This window comes from Pteropus medius, unplaced genomic scaffold, assembly GCF_902729225.1.
Source record: "Pteropus medius unplaced genomic scaffold, Ma_sr-lr_union100, whole genome shotgun sequence".
NCBI lineage: Eukaryota > Metazoa > Chordata > Mammalia > Chiroptera > Pteropodidae > Pteropus > Pteropus medius.
In genome coordinates this window covers 1,007,535-1,023,114 of record NW_024352947.1, presented here as the reverse complement: position 1 = coordinate 1,023,114, position 15,580 = coordinate 1,007,535, and the positions used below count along the sequence as shown (strand labels likewise).

General features: G+C 54.3%; 1 protein-coding gene and 1 pseudogene across 2 annotated transcripts in view; both read left to right on the top strand.

Annotated features, from left to right (window-relative positions):
* Positions 1-15,580, top strand: part of SIPA1L2 (signal induced proliferation associated 1 like 2) — a 155,865-nt gene that overhangs the window by 34,504 nt on the left and 105,781 nt on the right. The gene's annotated exons all lie outside the window — the stretch shown is intronic.
* On the top strand, positions 9,535-9,653 carry LOC120592650 (uncharacterized; annotated as a pseudogene).

The following is a 15,580-nucleotide window of genomic DNA, read 5'->3' as shown; positions in this document are numbered from 1 at the left end:
GTGGTATTCGCTTGCCCGGCCATCTCCTGACGGCCCGTTGTGCCTAAGGCTCCCGCTCCTCGAGAGCTACAACCGACGGCACAGGTGTCTCTCCGGAAGTCACACGAGGCTGAAAAACGTCCCGGCAGGGCGAGAGACTCTGTCGAGAGGTTCTCCCTTAAACCTCCTTCTCCTGGAAATGGCTGACACAGATTTGGGAGGCGCAGAAGGCCTTTGGCATAGGCTGTGAGGGATGCTTGTGTTTTGGGTCATGGGGACGTTTTGGTACACGGGAAAGGGGCAGGAGACTTTAGGCGTATTTATTTGGGAAAGGTCACAGTGCGTACATACCGTGACCCAGGTAGAAGGTGCTGGAGGCCATCTGGTGGAATTACTCGAAGGCCGTTTTGAGACTAAGTTATGCCTGCTGTGGTTTTGGATCGGTGTCTTCGTCTGGAATGTTGGTTATGAGGGACAGAAACCCAGCCTCAGCAGAATAGGAGAGCGCCGCTCAGCTGACGGGGCGTCTCCAGGCCCCGCACGCTCTTGGGCGCCTCCTGCGTGTCCCGGCCCTGCCTCCCCGGCCTGGCTGGGCGCCTTGCGTCAGCCCTTCCCCTGCACTGGGCAGGACGTGGCCAGCAGCTCCCAGCGAGCACGCTCAGTAGAAACCAGACGTGTCCCCCACGTGCCCAGTAGTGTCCCCGAGCAGGTGTCCGTGGCTTTGCCCTGGTTCTGTGCACACCCTTGAACTGAGGAACAGCATTGCGTGCGGGTGGGGAGAGGTCCTCCCGGGAGCTGGGGAAGGGGGTAGGTGTGCGGGCAGGTGGCCCTCGGCCACCACGGGCTCACGTCCCCATGCGGACGTGGGCTGAGTCCCCTCACCCAGGCCACGTTGGGTCCCATGAAATTCCTGCTTGGGACGTAGAAGGTGGCAGAATATCGGCGATTTCGCGGGGCCCAGGTGGAAACTCCCTCTGCGAAGTGACTGCGTCTGCGTCCCTCTTCTCAGTGGCCTTTGTGTCTCCGTGGGGAGCCACCTTTTTCCTCTCCTTTTCCCTCCCCACCCCCTTTCTCTGGCCTTCCCTTTTTTCTCCTTTTCTTAAGAAAATATGTATGAAGTGTTTTTTGAGTGTAGAGCACGGGGCCCACTGCTGGGTCTGTGGCCTTGAAGCATCGTGTCCCTGACCCCTGCCACCCGGAGTCTGGACCGGGGACCTGTGGGCCCCGGGGGGCCCAGCCTTTCTCCGCGTGTGTCTGGCTGTTTGAATCCGGCACCGACTCCACGTTTGGATTCGTGCTTTCGAGGAGCTGTCCCCAGGCTGTGTGTCCTTCTGGAGGGGCCGAGATCTGCGTAGGGTTCCAGCCGGGCGCCCTGGGCCGCGTGATGACGCACAGGACGTGGCCGTGATTGTGGCTTTGGTGCAGGAAGCGTGGCTGGCCTGCTGGCCCGGTGCGGGACGACTAGCGGGGTCGCCGTACACATCGCCAGAGTCCGCGGTGCGGGGACAGACATTGGCACGGACGACTCTGCCCCTCGCGGAGACCCCAGTATTTTGAAAGGGCTTTTATTTTTAAACTAAAAAACAAAAACAAAAATTAGCCTTTTTCTGGTGCTGGCTTTCCCTGAATACTAGTGAGCCCGTCCTCACAGTTGATAGAGGGCAGTGACTTTGAGCTGGATGGAATATTTTTATTCTTCTCAGTGGAAAAAAAAAACGTTTGCTGTCCCCTCTCAGAAGCCCTTGCACTGGGCAGGCAGCAGGAGAGCCTGCTGGTGAGGACCGGCCACACTGCTCCCCGTGCATCTGGGGCTCCCGCGGAGCTTCCGCTGGAGGGCAGGGGCCTGGGACAGCCTGTCCCCTCTCAGAAGGGATGGAGGACAGTCCTGCCCATCTCAGCAGGGGCCGGGGACAGCCCACCGTCCTTCTCCCTCACCCCGCTCTGCTGATGTTTTCTCTGGAGCCAGAACAAGGCCGGAGACCATAGTCGCCTCTATAGACCGCCCGCTTGGTGGGAGGGGGAGGAGAGCTCCGGGTCCCTCCCGCCACTTGCGGGATCTGTGATTTCCTTTCCTGTCGGTAAACAAAGCGCCGTGAGGGGGGCGTCCGTTGTGGACGGGCCGATTGTGCATCAGAGGAAGGAAGCGCGGGCCCACAGTCCCCAGTCCCCTGCCGCGCCCGGGGTGGGTGCGGGGTGCAGAGCGGCAGGACAGTCACATGGCAGACTGTCTAGTCAGCGGGACTTCCGCAGCCTTCCTTCGTCCATTCAAGTCGAGGGCTTTATTAACGTATGAGCATCAAAAAAGGTAGAAACCGGAAAACCTCTTTAGAAGGGGAAAAAAATGGATCTCTAAAATTTTGGAAAAGCGCCGATGCTTTAGTGGACTTGAGCCGTTTTTCAGTTGTACAAGTTCATGCTTCGTGCGGCTCCGTCTCCCGCGCGGGCCCCAGGCTGCTTCCGCTGTCCGTGGTGCTGTGTCCGGTCGCGGGGGTCTGTCCCTTCGTGTGTCCATCAGCGGTGCCTGCCCACAGCTGAGGGCTAGCAGGTGGCCAGCGCCGCGTGGGTGGGCGCCTGGTGGGAGTCGGCAAGGCGGTCAAGGCCGAAGCCGTGGCGTAGATGCCCAATAATGCATCTTTCTGATTACTTCACGTCGGGAAGTCTTTTCGACAGAAACTTCAGTGTTTTCTTTTTACTGTGCTAAGTACACATCACAGGTGTTACCATTTTAACCGTTTTTAAGTGTGCGGTTCACATTGTGGCGCAGCCGTCACGACCACCCACGCATCTCCTAGGGCATCTTCACGTCCCCAGACAGAGACTGCGTCCCCATTGAACACTCACTCCCATTTCTCCCCCTCAGCCCCTGGCACCCACCCTGGCGCTGTCCGTCTCTACGAACGTGGCTTCTCTAGGGACCTCGCGTAAGTGGAATACACAGGATTTGTCCTTTTGTGACTGGATTCTTTTACTTAGCATAATGTAAAACCTCTTCCAGGGTTGTCCATGTGTCAGAAGGGCCTTTCTTTTTAAGGCAGGCTACTGTCCACTGTTTGGATGGACCACAGTTTGTTCATTCATTCCTCTGTTGATGGACAGCTGGGTTTCCACCCTTTACCTATCGTGAATAACGGTGCTATGAACTTGGGTGTACGAACCTCTGTTGCAAACCCCGCTTTCAGTTCTTTTGGGTGTATATATACCACAAGTAGACTTGCTGGATCGTGTCATGATTCTATGTTTAATTTTTTGAGGAGCTCACCATACTGGGCTTCAGATTCTTAAGCTCGGCGTTGGCTGCACGAGTTACGTCAGGAGAATTTCGTCCCCTCTGTCGGCCCCACACATGGTCTCACATTCGGCTACAGTCAAGGGACTGACAGTAGTAACTCTACGTCACCTGTTTCGGGCTTTTATAAAAGTGTGACAGGCTGAAAAAGGTGGGCTTTCTAAAGCCGAGGCCAGCTACAGTCTTCGTGGTAGGCGACTCTATAATCTGTCACTGTTCAGGGGCACTGTTACTACTGTGTGGGGACAGCAGGTGTGAACCGGGCCGTCTCGGGACAGCCGGCTCATCGGGGCCCGTCTACTGTAGGAAGCAGAGTGTAGGGCTTTGCCAGGATGTGGAGAAGCCACGTGGATGTCATTTCACGTACCCGTGCACTGCTCACGGGCGTTTCGCGTCCACGTGATGTCACGTAGGAGGGTGGGCCCCAGCGTACCTCACTCCCAAGTAGTTTGCAGAAATTTTCATAATTACTGTTTTAAAAAATGGTGTCATGGAAAGATCATGAACTTAGCAGCCAGGCTGACTTGAGTTCACACCTTGCTCTGAGTGACTTGACGATTCACTTTGGACAGATGACTTGTTCTTGAGAGCAAGGGTCCCCAACCCCTGAGCCACAGACCGGTACCGGTCCGTGGCCTGTTAGGAACCGGGTCATACAGCAGGAGGTGAGCAGTGGGCGAGCGAGCGAAGCTTCGTCTGTGTCTGCAGCCGCTCCCCAGCGCCGGCATCACCGCCTCAGCCCCACCTCGGGTCCTCAGGCGTCAGATGCTCATAGGAGTCCTGGTCCCTGGTGCCAACGAGGTTGGGGACCGCTGCTGTAGAGCACTAGTCTCCTCTTCCAGGGGGCAGAAGAGGGCGATTTCGTAAGGTGCTCGTGAGTTTGGAAAGAGCACACCTAAGGTGTTCAGTGGGGCGCCTGGGGCATCGTCAGCGGCGCGTCCCCATCCTGACCACGGCTGGCGTTAAAAGCTGACGCTGTTTCACAGATGTCGGGGGTGGAACAGACACGCTGAGCGTTGGCTCTCATGGCTGCGGTCATGGCCGTGGGGTCATCGACGCCCTTAAAAATGATCGAGGGTCCCACAGAGCTTTCGATTATGTAGCCTTTCTCTCCTGATATTTGTATTAGAATTAAAATTGAGAAGTTTAAAACTATTCATTTAAAGCGGCAGCAAGCCCTTTACGTTTTATTATAAATAACATGTTTTATGAAAATCAGTAGTTTCCGAAACCAAAAAAAAAAAAAAAGGCTGCCCCGTGGCGTCGCGCGCACTCGCGCAGCTGCCATTGCTGTCCGCTCTGAGTCCCGCTGGCCGCCTGCGCCTGCCCCAGACGTGTGACCCGCCCTCGGGGAGAGGGAGGGTGGAGAAGGTGAGGATGGCGTCGTGTCCTTGTGAAGGGGCTCCACGCGGTCGGGCCCATGCAAGGGCCTCGGGAACCCCGGCCCCGGGGTTCCCAGGCCGCACCTGGGACCTGCCGACCGCGCGTCCTCTGGGAGCCCGACCGACCGGCCCCTCCTCGCTCGCAGGACCTCGCTCCTGGGGGCCGGTGGAGCCCGCCAGCCCCGCGGGCCACGTCCCCACCCCCAACAGCCACCTGGGTGTTAAACTGGACCGATGTGTCCTGCTGATGTCCCCCGGGCTCAGGGACTCACCGGGGCCGAGCCCAGGCTCAGAGGGGGCCGCTAGCGAGCTCCTGGGAACGCTCCGTAAGGTGTCTGAAAGGACGCGATTCTTTAAATCGGTTTGAACACGTGCACGTGTGTGTCCCTTAGCTTGAAGGGACAGGGTGTGAGCGCAGTGGTGGGGGTTGCCTGCGGTGACAGAGGCCACCGTGCATGGGGGGGGGACGTCCCTCTGCCCTCATGGTTCTTCTGCTGGTCTAGTAGCTACCTCTGCGCGGGACGGGTAACGAGAGAAAATGCCAGGCCGAATCGCACGCACACATCCGGGAGCCCCGCATGCGTGAGCCGTGCGGGGACAGGAGGGGAACGAGGCTGGTGACATTCCGAGTGAAGGCTGGGGTAAGGCCCCTTGGGGCTTCAGGGGGTCAGCACAGGACAATAAGAAGAGCAGGCGGCCAGTAACGAGCAGTTTGCCCTGCGGACACCTCTGAAACGCTGTTTGTGGTGACAACTCCTGCTGTGGGCAAGGCTCCCAATGTAAATTCTAGGTAGTCAGCAGGAAGCAGAAGTTTCTCGTGAGCCCACAGGGTCTCAGTTCTGCTTGGCTCAGGATGACCCAAATGCCACAGGCACATCTGGGCTGACTCGTTCTGAACCCCTACATGAGGAAGGTGATGGACAGACTGGGGTCAGGGAGGGCCAAGGCTTCCCGGACGGGGTTCGGCTGGCTCTGCCGGGGCCAGTGGTGTCACCTTAAATACCTTTTTCAGACAGAGCGTAAAAGCAGAGCTAGCTGCCTTCCTACTTGTGTGTGTCACCAACGCCGCACTTCCTGGGACAGCAGGAAGTAGGAAGGGTTCGCGAAGGAGCTGCCGAAACTAACTGTCCCCGTCACACGGGTCTCTGGCTTTGGATCACCGTCCTTCCCTCTCGGTCTGTCTGTCTACGCACACGCACGCACACGCACGCACACGCTCACGCATGCACACAGTTTTCTTCTGCACCACTGAGGCGTGAGTCACAGGTGCATGGCCCTTTGTTAACCTTCCAGGCTCCTGGAAAAGAGATATTCGGGAATCACTTCAGATAACTTAACGTCGATCGATTATTTATGCCTAATCTGTCATTTGTATTCCAGGACTGTCCTGTGACCCCTTGTTTCCCTGCCATCCAGGGGCCAGCGGGAGCTCAGGTCCTGCCTTTAGTCGCCATGCCTCTTGACCGTCTGTTTCCACAGCTTTTGTCATTTTTGCGTGTTGGTGCATCTTGAAACCTGTGGCCTGGGAGGATGCATTTAAAAATGTTTTTAAGGGGATACACACTCAACAGTGGCCAGGCGTCTTTGGAAGAGGGGGTAGGTCGCCATGTGTTTTCTTGCTGCAAATTAGAGATACGTAAAGTGCACTGTGTCGAATGGTCAGGCTGTGACTCTGTGCAGGAGAGAGAGGAGGAGTCAGGGAAGCGACCAGCAGGGCCACCCTCAGCCCGAGGAGACCGCGTCCCCTCTTCTGTGTGGCTCAGAGGCGCGGCTGACGTGCCGATGAGTCATTTCTGACGCCGAAGTAACAGGAGTGGGGGGTCATTTGCCTTCAGCTCAGGAGACGAGCTGGTACCTGGGTCTGTATTAAGGGAGGACCCCCACTTTGTACAACTCTGCTGGTCCCTCCTGGTTCCTCGTTCTGCGCTGAAGCCAGGCGATACGTTCACTCTGTCACTAGCCTCTGGCCAACCGAGGGCCACCTCCGGCTGCCTGGACACAGCTCTGGGTGGCCTCTGCCCTTTACTGTGCTTCCGAGTCCACGGGGACATAGCTACTTCCTGGAATGAGCACTTTCTAGGTTTTCTCTAGTCACGTGTGTGTCAGCAAATCTCAAGGTCCTGGTTCCAGATTATTTTCTTTACAGTTAATTTTGATGAGCGAAATTATGGGGATGTAAGATTACGCGACTGTAAAAACGTTTGACATACACACTCGTGATTTTTAAGTGTACTTCATTGTGTCAAAATTTATATTCTCTAGTTCTTAAATTTTATATTCAGTTCAAACTACACAGACTATATAGAGCATAAATGCCCCTCATAGTCTCGTTCCCCAAAAGCAATCATGGTTGATAAACTTTCATTTAAATCTACATGTATACTTTAAAAAGAGGTCAAAAATGGGATTATTTAACATGTACTATTTTGCCAGATGCTTTTTTTCACTTATATACCGTAGAGATATTTTCTGTGTCGTTACTTAATCTTTGTAATGTTAAATCATCTCATTGTGTGGACATGCTATAATTTATATAACTATTGAAGGACATTTAGGTGCTTTGTCAGTATTTGGCTCTTATTAACAAAATGCTCGTGTGTAGACTTACATAGCTGTCAGCCGAACACAAAAGAGTCAGGAGGTTTTGGCTGGAAATAAAGGACAAAGATTTATTCAAGGGTCTTAGGCTGTGCAAATCGTACACACAACTAGACAGCACGCAGAGGGCTCCAAAGAAGAAAAGTCGAGTTCTTATAGTAAGAGGTACGTCCTTCGGGAGAATCAGTCCTACCTTCTTGGTCACTGGATGGGACTGAGGTGGCCATGCTCCAGACGACCGGGGGTTTGGGTACCGGATGTCATGTGGTCTGCATACAGGAACAGGCAGTGTTTATAAAAATCTCCAGGCATTGACACAGGACTGAAAAGTTCAAGAGTTAAGCGAACCACAGGCCAGTTAAGGGAACCACAGGCCAGTTAAGGGAACAACGGACTCGTGTCCTCCTGCCTCAGCCCACTCGACTTTAGGAATTTGACAGGTACAGTGGCTCCATAGTAGTTCTTGCTCTTCCTCACGACTGTGTTCTTAGCTGAGGCCCCAGGAATGAAATTCCTGCGTGAAGAGCTACACACACCTGAAACGCTGGTGGCCAGGGCTGCGCTGCCCGTCAGAGAGGCCTTGTCCATCTGTGACTCCGCCAGTGACTTCGGAGGGAGCCTCTGGCCCTCCCAACAGTGAGCAATCTCATTATTTTACTTGTTTGTTATTTTAATTGTTTCGTTGTTTTAATATTTATGTTCTTTTTAAAAACGAATGCTGAAGTTAGGCACCTTCATCGGCCACTTGTCTTTCTTTGGCCCACATACCTTTTGAATTACTATGTGTACTAATTTTTTTAAAACTTCTTCATTCTGGAGATTTTGTCACATGACACAAACAAGTATTTCCGTAAATTCTTAGTAATGGTCTCCCCCCCGCCCCGACTCACACACACCGTTTGAGTTGTTTACAGCGTGATTTCGGACAGACGCTTCACGAGCGTGGAGCGGGGCGGCCGAGCTGCATTACTTAGGCTGCTCTTTACCGGTGTCTTTCCGAGGTGATAATTCACTTCAAACGCGATCTCCATATGTGTCGCAGCCATGCCCTAATTGGAAAGCGTGGAGTTCGTTTGCGTTGGTTCTTTCATCTTCCCTCTCGTGAGGACCTTTCTCCTCACGCAAACGTTAACGTGAAGAGCACATCGTTCGAAGCCTGTCACTCTCGTCACAGCGCCAGGGCCGAGGCGGTGGCTCGCTGCTTTGATGGGCGACGCGTTGCGTAATCCCATGGCGCTGACTCCCCATTCGAGGGATCACGGCTCATTCAGCCAGGCGTCACAGGCCCAGCGGCTTGTTCATCAGGGGATTAGGACACTCGTTTTGTGGGAGAAGTCGATGCTTGTCGTTAGGGAATTACTAAGAAAAAGTTGGGCCGAGCTCCAGATTCTTGTCCTCACAAAGATGAATAGAATTTTCCAGCCTGTCGTGGTGATGCTCATGTCAGCCTTCAGGTTTCCAGTAAGCATTTTTAACTTCTGCGGCATTTTCTTAGCAGAAACCTGGAGTATCCTGTTTCTCCTGTTCTGCTCTCAACTTTCAACCTCCTCTACCTTTTTGGAATCGAAACGAGTACTGGCAGGAGCGCGCGGCTTCCTTTCGGTCCTTGTCCTTTATGCCCAGTTTCGTGAGGCCAGGCGTCTTCCAGGACTCAGAGGGACCTCTGGGGGCCATAATTTATCTCCGTCGACCGAAAACGTTCTCAGACTAACACGTTTCTCATGTCCTGCCCAGGTTCCCGAAGAAACATCTCGGTCCTAGGTCTGTCTGCTGGGCGGGGCGGGGTGGCGTGGGGTGGCGTGGGGTGGCGTTTGCTCGCTCACACAGCAGCGTGCCGTCTGCGGTCAGGGTCAAAGCTGTGTCCGAGCAGCGCCAGCCGATCCGGACTGGCCCGCGTGTGCGGTGTCGGTGACCTCCCAGCTCTTCCTGACATTTGCGTTTGTGCTGATCACCCTGCTCGTGAAATTTACAGGCAGGTGAGCACAAAGATGTTCAAAAACATTTCATTTCATGTCCTGCCATCAGCCCGATTTAGAAAGTTTTGCAACCTCAGGCAAATGACCTTAAAAACCTGCAGGCCTCGGGGGAGGCCGACTGGGTGCTCCTGTCCAGTGCGGGCTGGGGGCCGTTTAGTTTGGTTATTCATTGGGTGATTTTGGTAAGTGGCACACTCTGGTGAGTGCAAAGGGAGACCAGATGGCTAAAACGTGGCCCTTCCCCGTCAAGTCTGTCACCTAAGGGAGGAGGAAAAGTATATACATAGAGTCCAGTTAATGATTTGACTGCCGTGTCTACCGCCATGCCGCCCTGAGCAAGCCCAATCCCGTCCGATCTCAGAAGCTCAGCAGGGTCGGGCCTGGTTAGTATTTGAATGGGGGACCACCTAGGAAGACCAGGTGTTGTAAGCGTAAAAAATAAGTAAATAAATAAGGGATTGTAAGCTGCCAAGTTCTTTGCAATCTGTGAGGTCAACCAAGGGTTGCCTCGCCTAAAATATTAAAACAAAAACAAAAACAGATTTGACTGCCGTGATCATCACACGGAGGGGACACTGAGAGCTGAGATGCCCGTGGGCCCGTGTGGCCACCCGGAGGCCTGGCGTGTCGTAGGCACTTAATACACACGTGGGATGCGTGATTTGGACGTGTACGTTTGGGGTGCTTTATCCACAGCGAAATGGTGCGGGGACAGAGGTAATTGGATGGGTTTGCACGTGGTCTCACGGGGCATGAGAATTTGGTGAGGTCCCCAAGGACGTCAGGCACGCTGAGCCACACCCGCCCTGTGAGCACACGTTGTCCCTTTCTGCCCGGCACTTCTCGGCCTCCTCTCAGCCATGGAGACCCCCCCTACGCCCCCATTCCATGCCCCCCGAACCCGCACTTGAACAGAAAGGACTTGATCTTTAACTTGACGGGCCCAGCATCTAGCTTCTCGCGGACTGATACGTGCTAGTCAGACTCAAAATCTGCTCTGCACTTAGAATTATTTTTCTTAATCGACAAGGTAAGATATGCTTTTCTCGATAACTAGGAATTTATTCCTTTTCCTTCACTTTTTCCAGTTTCTCTTCTTACCAGGCTCTGTCTAGTTGAATAAATGACATGTGCTTTAGGTCTGTATCGACAAGTATTTTCTCCCGCAGTGTAACTCTGATCGACCCGATCGCATGAAAAGGACTTTACGATGGAGTGTGGCAGACGCTTAGTCTCATTTGCAATATTGTCGCGGGCTGCTCCCTCTTCTTCCTGATGATCATTACCGTGCGCTACTGCAGCACTATGTGCTTGCTGTTTGCTGCGTGGCACGTGATATTTTAGCGCTTCACACATCTATGTGATCTCCCGGCCAGTCTCTGAGGCAGGTATTGCTGGCCACATTTTAAAAATAAGAAGACTGAGTCCCAGGAAGGTCAGATGACCCTCTGGAGGTCGCATAGCTAATCTGGGCGCCAGGAGGAGCCGGGCTGTCCGATTGACTGTGGCAATGCCCCAGGGGCGGGTGACTCCAGGGAAGGCTATGTCTCCATGTGGTCTTATCTTACAGAGATTTCAGCCTCAGATCTTAATGTCTGCAGGCAGATAATGAGAAGAACCCAAGAGAAGCGTGTGTACAATTGTATCGATCACATCCACATATTCATGCATTGATTATTTATAAAGGTAAATATACTGATAGAATCCTAACCGAACTTTAAGAGTGTAAACAAGAATAACATGACAGTTCTCGTATGTTCTGATACTCGAACGAATGGCCTGTCAGTGGCCCGAGGACCCGCGTGGAGTATCGAGCCGCTGACGGCGCTATCGCCCCTGAGCGCGGTGGCCGTTGGGTCGCCTCCCGGTTCGTCGCATCTTGGACGTCGGCCGCTTCCTAGTGTAAGCGGTGACTCTGCACGGCTTCAGCGAGGTGGACGTGACTCACATGAAAGTCGGTGCGTCACCGCTGCAGAACGTTTCGAGTGCGGAGCCGGACTCCGTAGGCGTGTTCTGCAGAGTTGTCATCTGAGAAACACTTACAGTCTGTGTCACGAGGACGCGATGCCGCGTGTCCCTCGTGAGAAGCTGCTCACACCCCGCTCAGCTCGCGACCTTGGAAGCCAGCAGAGCTTGCGTGGGGCGCATTGTCATTTTGCACGTGAGATCTCGGCGTGGTTTTTCTTTCCTTTGTTTGTGTTTATCAGACGTTTCTCTGGAGGGAATATCAGTGGAAGATTCCATAAAGGGAGCCTTCAGTGAGGAGCAACGGATAGTGTGACCATTTGCATTCCGAAGTGAAACAACCATCTTTCCTTGGTCATTAGCCACAGGTCTGGCACAAGCCGAGATGGAGCCGTCCCGTGTGAGCCGCGCCAGACGCACGCGCCCTTCTGCTTCACGTTCTGTGGTCCAGGAGGCTGTGGGACCCTGGGTCATTCGGTCCCCTTTGCACCTTGGGGCACACTAGAAACGAAGGCGTGGCAGTCATTCACTCCCTAAGTGGTTTATTTAGAGAGAGGAGTAGCGAGTCTGCAGGTGCAGAGAAGTGCGCTGCTTTTATACTTAGTACCTGCCAGCGAGCGTGACAGGTGTGTGAGACCAGCCTCTGCGCAGGTGGGGGTCATACTAGCTGGTGGCTGTGAGCACTTCCTGGTCTAAGGCTCTTCGGAGCCCCGGCGGGCACTCTCTCCAGTGACCCTTCTGTCTCTGTGCCCCGCAGATGCAGGCTCCCCAAGGACAGGGATGTAAGCCCTGGGCGGTCACTCTCGCCAGCCCGCCCGCCAGAGGCGATGGGCACCAGCGCCGGCCCTTAGCCGTGAGGCCCTGCCGGCTCCATGTACCTGCAGGAAAGCACCTGGCGAGGTGGAAATAGTACACGTAGGTGACAAGAATGTGAAAGAACCTTTCTTTTAAATTGGATGGCAGCAGGGTTGGCCCTCCAGGTTATTAACGTACGGTAATAGTGCGATTTACTTAATCTTTTAGGTGCCATAGTCTTGATGTTTGCAAAGTGGAGATGGCGATCTGCTGAAAGATTGCATTTTCCCCGAATCCGATGAGGCGACGTCTGTGATCCCTGACCTGGCTCTTCTGGTTACTTCGCTCTAGTTTTGTTTGGAAAGCCAACTACGATCTATTCGTAGGACACTGCTGACACAGCGTTGTCGCGCCCCCGCCGTGGGGTTCCAAGGAGTCCTTTCTGATACGTGTAGCGAGAAAAGGAAAAGCAGGTGCTGAATTAAAATTAGGATGTATTTAATTAAATTAAACTTTAGGTTTGAATTGTTCACGTCCTGTGATCACACCACAGGCGCCTGCGGGGGACCGAGTTTTGTTCGGTTTTGGTGGGCAGCGCCCCTGTCCTCTGGCCCCTGGGGCCGGCCCGCCCTGCCGGTTTGTGTTGCCTCCTGCTCATCCTGGGCACTGGACCCGGCTTGGCCTAGAAGCTTCGGTGGTGTTAAGCGGTGGTCCTCAGCCCTAGTCTCCGTCTGAATCACCGAGAAACTTTTAGAGATACTAGTGCCTGACATTTGAAACTGACCTAAAAACTGAGTTTCTGGCGTCTGTAGTTTAAACACTTGCCCACGTGGTTCTGATAGCGGTGGAGACTGAGAAGTTCCCTAAGGGAGGCTCGAAAGGGCCGCCTCTGGTCGTCATTACCATGTGGCTGTCCCCTCTGTGCGTGTTTCAGTGGGGGAAAAGGCCCCCTGGAAGTGGCAGTGAGCACTACAGACGTGCGTGTCTCAGGCCCCCTGCCCCCACCCCTTCCCGTGTGGGCCATGAGGGTCGCTGTGTTCAGGCGCGGGCCTGGGCGAGTCGGGTGGGGTGCAGGGGCCTGGGCACAGCCCGCGAGGACCTGTGGTCCTTCGCCGCCTCTGTCGCCCGTTTGGCAGTGCAGTGCGGAGGGCTCACTCCTGGGTGATCTGCTTCGCAGCAGGACTGTGTTTAGGCACTGACCCACACCACGGGTTTACAAAAGCCCGCAGAACCTTTGAGGCGGCCGGATTTGGCCCGACAAGGGCTGGTTACAGGTGGGCGCTGCTGCCTCGCAGCTCAGGCACGTAGAGTTTTTGTTTGTTTCTTCTGTAGCAAGTGGCCAAAGAGCTTGAAAACGCAGTGGTCTGGCAGTGTGACAGGTGGGCCAGATGTCCTCGTGGCCTCCCCACCCCCGGCTCTCCAGGCATGTTGCCTCGCAGGTGTTTGTGAGCTCGCTGTTTTTAATTTCATCTCTTCCTTTTAAAATGTGCTAACTTATGCGTAGTTAGCGCTGGGGGACGAGGAGTGAGCATGCGAAGCTTTTTCCTGTTCCTGCCTCTCTGCCCTCTGTCTGAAAAACGGTTGCCTTCACCCGGGGCACCTCCTGGTCTGGGTCTGCTCAGTAAGTGGATTAAACAGATCGAGTCGGTACTAAATGTTATTTTAACTTTGCTTTTAAAATGGCAGTCAGGCCTCGCTGGCTTCTTCACCGTTCTCGGAGATACGCATTGGTCCATCGGGGCAGACAGGCCACGGTCCGCGAGGACCTTGCAGCCGCGATGGGAAAACAGTCTCTCCCTGTGAGATATTGGGATGCCCTTAATGTGGCCAGATAATAGACGGGTTGTTATTTACGGTCCTTTTCTGCCCTTGTTGTCTCTCCCTCCGTTGAAAAGCTGTAATAGGCAGCACGTTAGAATCACTGCTGTGCAGCTTTGACTTTGGAAAGCGTGTGTCTTCGTAAAGCCCACTCCCAGACCGATTCTCAGCCGGGCAAGCCGGGCGAGCCGGGCGAAGGCTTCCCCTCAGCGTCGCCCAGCGAGGGGTGGACCCCAGGGTCTCCGGCGGCAGTCACGATTGGTCCCGACGCCTTCTTTCTGTTGCCCTTACAGATTTAGGGTTCTCCTCGGCCTTTAAAATGTGCTGTTGAGATCTGTGTCACTCTGTAACTGTCTTGTCAAGGGTCGGGGGGGTCGTTGGCTCTCCCCACTGCCTTCCGACCGTGTCCCCGTTTCTTCTCATCAGTAGTGCTCTGGGGTCCCACGCCCCCAGTGCCCTCCGCGGACCTCTTGCTGATCCAGGCAGCGAGCCCGTGTTAACGCCACGGTCATGCTCTCAGGGCCTCCCATGCAGGCCGGAGCAGGGGGACCTTCAGGTGGCCGGAGGTGAGGTCTCCCCTTCACCTCCAGCCCCGAGGGCCTTGGACAAAGCGGGCACACGGCCGGCCATTCAGAGTCTGGCCGGTCAGTGCCTGCATGCTCTGCTCTGATCACGTGGTCCCTCTCGCCCTGACAGATGGCCATGCGGTCTGGGAAGAGGGCTCGGGGCTCAGGCAGACGGGGCGGTGTCCGTGTCACTTACCAGGAAGGTCCAGGACTTTGTTCTGCTCGACTGACTTTGTCTTACTGACCCAGAGGAGGCTGTGGTGTGCTTGGCAGGGAACTGGGGCGTGTAGAGAATGCCTGTAACCGACTGTTTTTATACGTGTGAGCAAATGTGTAAGAGTCTCGATGTTTGGCACTTGGTAGGTGCTTAATAAATGTTTGGTGAACGAGAGCTTCATGCTTTAAGAAAGGCTCCTTTCATGTCTATTAAGATTCTGGTTCAGGATTCTAAGACCTAAAATTCCAGCTGAAAACTCTGCAGTATTTGTTTACTTTTTTCCTCATAAGTAGGTCCTAAAGCCCTGCGTCTGTAGTGGGATAACTTATATTTCCTAATATCTAAACTTTCCATTTCGAGGTTTCAGTAACAGTACCACTCAAGATTCTGTTGCCTCAGAGAAATCACATCCACTTAACTTATAATTGGTTGAGTTTGGATCTTATCACCAGCTTTGCCCAGGGCCTGGGGCTGCGGGCGGCAGGCCTCGTCCCTGAGGCTCACCTGGTCAGGCCACCGGCTCCCTGCTCCTTGCCGTCCCTCCACCAACACACGGGCTGGGGAGAGCTCGAGGTCCTTCCTGCTGGCCAGCCTGACCGAGAGCTGCAACCTCCTTTCCACGAAGACTGAGCCATCGCCAGACACCTCCCTGTGTCCGAGGGACTGTGCCCCTTTAAAGGGACCTGTGGTGCTCACTGACCCGGCAGGCAGATGATTCAAAAAGGAAGACCGAGTTCAATTTTGTATTCCCAAGAGTTTTATTAAAGACCGGCAGGACACGCGGTTGACAGGGAATCCAGGGGCTTCTTTCACTTGATTAAGTAAATCGCTAAGTGACCACATTATAGATTCTTACTCACTGCTTCGTTTGGGATGTGGTTTGGGGCAGGAGGTGGTTAAGAGACTCTGTCCTGCCGGTCTGATGGACAGGAACATGAAACTGCTGGTTACGAAGCTGCCACCATCATCACAGGAAGAATGTAATAAGTCAAACTGTT